This window comes from Protobothrops mucrosquamatus, unplaced genomic scaffold, assembly GCF_001527695.2.
Source record: "Protobothrops mucrosquamatus isolate PMUCROS unplaced genomic scaffold, P.Mucros_1.0 scaffold1301, whole genome shotgun sequence".
Taxonomy (NCBI): domain Eukaryota; kingdom Metazoa; phylum Chordata; class Lepidosauria; order Squamata; family Viperidae; genus Protobothrops; species Protobothrops mucrosquamatus.
The window spans coordinates 117,444-122,007 of NW_015387502.1; positions in this window are offsets into that span (position 1 = coordinate 117,444).

Consider the following 4,564-nt stretch of genomic DNA (forward strand, 5'->3'; position numbering starts at 1 on the left):
TGGTCCTGACCCAGGGTGAACCTCCCCCCTCCCCACCACCCTTGTTCCCCCTAAAAATTTCTTAAAACACCCCTTCAGGAAAAACCTCAATTTGTCCAATTTACGAAGTTTTTCATTTGTCCTTGCCGCATGCCACCTCTCGGGGTTCCAAACCCCATCCTCGAGGTGGGCCCTTGAGATTTTGTTGGGCCAGACCTGCACGAGGGGTGAATCGCGCAGGGCCAATAGGACCGTCCTGTGGTACCAGCGATAAAATTTGTCCCAGATTTTGAAATATTCCAATTCTGTCTTATCTTTCATAGCCATTGTAAGCCTGTCCATCTCTGCACATGATAAAATTTTATACAGGATTTCTTCTTCCATTGGAATTCCTTTATTCCTCCAATTTTGAGCAGTGATAGCCTCTTGAATACATAGCAGTGATAGCCTCTTGAATACATAGCAGTGATAGCCTCTTGAATACATAGCAGTGATAGCCTCTTGAATTGCTTGCAAAGCTGTTTGCGTATCTTTCTGGAAGGTGTCCATCTTGTCTTGCTGGAGCATTGTGGTAATTGATCTCTGATATACTAGACTTGCAGAAGTCGAGGCAGGAGCAGAAGATCCTTTTTTCCCAACTTTAGATAAGTTTGGGGTGCTCATCTTTATCCTTAATTGATATGTTATAATCCACCAAATAGCCAAATTTTATAATCCAATTGGCTCCTAATAGTTAGGAGAGGCTAGCCATAAAAATAGTAAAAAGTAAAAAAAAGGAGGAAGAAAAAAGAAAAAAAGGAAAAAAAATGATGATAGCGGCAGGACAAGGAAAAAAGGAGGGGGAAAAAGCCCCAAACAAAAAGAAAAAGAAAAGAAAAGAGAAAAATGCCAAAATTTATAATCCACAGAGTTCTATTCAAATGAATTTCTTGGTTCTCACTTCTTCAAGACAGCTTGGAACAGATCCAAATCAGGCTTTGTTTATAATCCAGAAGAATCAGATGGCTCCAAATGCAGTTTTATTTATAATTATAGTCTATCTTGTAAAACCAAGCAAACCAAAGGTAATTGTTGTATCCTGAGCCTGCAAAAGCAGGCTCGGGACGTTGCAAGAGTCCCGGGCATTTGCAAAAGCTGCCCGGGACAGACTGAGTGGCGCCGGCCTTGCGTGCATGCGCAAGGCGGGAAAAGACCGCCTAGTGATTGGTTGGATTTCCCCGGGGATCAGAAGGTATAAATAGAGGCCTGCGTGCCTCTGCTCGGGTTGTTCGTAGATTGGAAGCAGAGAATAAAGACTTGTTAGAAATGCATCATCTCAAGCGCCATTATTCTCCGGACTTAACACTGGCGACGAAGGTGGGATTCAGTCTATACAGCTAGGGAAGCTTGAAGACTCACCCAAAGAAGTCCGGAAGAGGAACAACGGCGTTGAATTCAGCGTTTATCCTGCCAGTACGAAATCGCTGGAGGGTGCATGTGGCTGAAGAAGACCCTGATCCTCAATCATGGCGAAAGTTGGGCGTTTAGCGGAATTCGACGTCTCTCACCCCGAGAAGTGGGAATCTTACGTTGCAAGAGTCGAGACTTACTTCCGCGTAAACCAGATAAGGGAGGAAGGCTTAAGGACTGCCACAATGTTGTGCGTTTGTGGGCAAGATGCCTTTGAGATCGCCGAAAACCTAATCGCCCCGGCCTCGCTGGAAACGATGTCATACTCCGATCTGAAGAAAGTTTTAAAGGAACACTTCCAGCCCAAGCAATCTGTCAATGCTTGGAGGCACACATTTGAACAGAGAGATCAGCAAGCTGGGGAATCAGCAAAAGAATACATAGCAGCTTTGAGAAGAGCAGCTAAACCGTGTGATTTCAAGGACTTAGAGGAAAGACTGCATGATCGTTTTGTGTGCGGACTGAGGAACAGGGACTTACAGCAGAAGCTGTTCGCCAAGGAAGATGTCTCTTTCCAAGATGCTTTGCGAGAGGTTTCAGCAGAAGAAGCTGCAGGTGGGGCGGTCAAGAACATGCGGCCTAATCGAAGCGCTCCAGAGACTGCTACCATCCACAAGGAAGACGTGCGAGAGGATTCGGAAGAAGATCCTGAAGAAGAGGTGGACAAGCTTTACCAAGCAGCTGGGAGGAGGTCCAAAGATTGTCAGGACAAGGGCCCAGCTGAGCTTCATTGCCTCGGATGCGGTGGACGCCACAAGCGAGCGGAATGTCAGTTCCGTTCCGCCATTTGCCGAGCGTGCGGGAAGAAAGGCCACATCGCTGCGGTCTGCCTGGGTCGACAGAAGGTACAACCGAAGGAAGAATTGAATCTGAAAGGTACCAGGGTGCCCAGCCAAAACAGGGTGGGGTTCTGTGCAACACGCCGGAACATTTTAAGAATAGGCACACACAAACCCCTTAAAAAGAAACTATCTCTTAAAGTGAAATTGCAGGGAGTTCCATTGTCGANCAAGTAACAGGGCTACATAAGTTGCAAACAGAGACCCTTGCAGACGTATGCAAGGAGTTTGCAGATGTGTTCAGTTCTGAACTAGGGTCCTACACAGGACCTCCAGTTTCACTAAAGCTAGATCCAACGGTACAGCCCATCAGGGTTAAACCTAGGAGAGTACCATTTGCTCTTAAGAGTAAGATTGACGCTGAACTGGGCAAGTTGCTCCAGCAAGGCATTCTAGAGCCTGTAGATTCCAGCCCGTGGGAAACCCCCATTGTAACACCTTTAAAGGCAAGCGGGGACATTCGGATTTGTGCTGACTACAAGTGCACACTAAACAAGGCCCTACAGCAACATGCTTATCCTGTGCCTGTAGTGAGCCACATTCTGGCTTCTCTCAAGGAGGAAGAAAGTTTTGCTAAGCTTGATCTGGCTCAAGCATATCAACAGCTGCCTGTTGATGATGCAGCAGCAGAGGCCCAAACTATTGTCACCCATCGTGGGGCTTTCAAGGTGAAGAGGTTACAGTTTGGGGTGAATGTCGCTCCTGGCATTTTTCAGAATGTAATGGAAAACACCCTGAGGGGTATTCCTGGCGTGTGTCCTTATTTTGATGATGTTCTCATCGCTGGAGACTCTCCACAAATTCTGGCTGAGAGGTTAAGGGCTGTTTTGCTTCATTTCTGAAGAGCAGGTCTTAAATTAAAACAGGACAAATGTAAGATTGGGGTGCACTCCACTGATTTCCTGAGATTCAGGATAGATGCTCAGGGTAGCCACCCGTCTGATGCTAAGCTCAAAGCTATTCAAAAGGCTCCAAGCCCCAAGTCTAAGGGCGAATTGCAAGCCTTTTTGGGTTTACTGAACTTTTATCATGCTTTTCTACCTCATAAAGCTGCTATTGCTGAACCTTTGCACAGACTTCTAGACAAAAATGCTTGTTGGCGCTGGACCAAAGTCCATGAAGCCAGTTTCAATGAGGTTAAAGCCTTGCTTACATCCAATGCGGTGTTGGCTCATTTTAATGAGCAGTTGCCAGTGTGTCTGGCTTGTGATGCCTCCCCCTACGGTGTGGGTGCTGTACTTAGCCATCTGACGGCTGATGGGACTCAGGTCCCTGTGGCATATTATTCTAGGACTTTATCTGCTGCTGAGCGCAACTATGCTCAAATTGATAGGGAGGCTTTGGCTCTTGTGGCTGGAATTAAAAAGTTCCATGACTTTATCTATGGCCNCTGAGTGGCGCCGGCCTTGCGCACATGCGCAAGGCGGGAAAAGACCGCCTAGTGATTGGTTGGATTTGCCCGGGGATCAGAAGGTATAAATAGAGGCCTGCGTGCCTCTGCTCGGGTTGTTCGTAGATTGGAAGCAGAGAATAAAGACTTGTTAGAAATGCATCGTCTCAAGCGCCATTATTCTCCGGACTTAACAGTAATCTTTTTTTTTCTGAGGCAGGATTTTCAAGGACCTTCAGATAAGCAATGTCTGGGCATACAGCCAAATTTTAGTCTGAGTTAACTACAATCAAGGGAAGCTGGAAATAATTCTCAATTTCACCACTAGATGGCATTAAGTGTCCATTCCCACAATATTTTAAAAAAATAAAAAGTAAGTTAAAAAATTAAAAAGTAAAAATTATGATGGCTTTCAGGCTGAATGTAAGGGGAAAAAAGAATCTATGGAGCCAGAAGCTTCCCAAATTATCCTTTTGTGCCTTAGGCAGCTTTACAATATATAAGTTTTTAGTTTGCCGGGAGCTTAAACCGCCGCTTATAATTCAGGAGGGGGGGAGGCAGAAAAGAAAAACTCCCTAAAGCTAAGGACTTCACTCTCAAAAGCTGCTGAGCTGTTTTGCATAAGACTGGTATCCACTTGCAGAGAGAGAGGAAGGTATTCTCACCCAGATCAGCTGTTTACTTTCACTCCGACGAACAGCTGATAATTGCCTGGATGTGGTCAGTCTTTCTTCCTGCTGGTTCTGAGGGCTCATTTGGATTCAACGAACATGATCTTCAAAGCTTCACCCTTTGGGAGTCACCTCTACGGGGCAACTTTCAGTCTGATTGGACCCAGCAGCTGGTAGAAATCAGACCCTGGGAGAGGAGAAACATTTCCCCGAGCCCGTCTGCGGCGACATCCTTG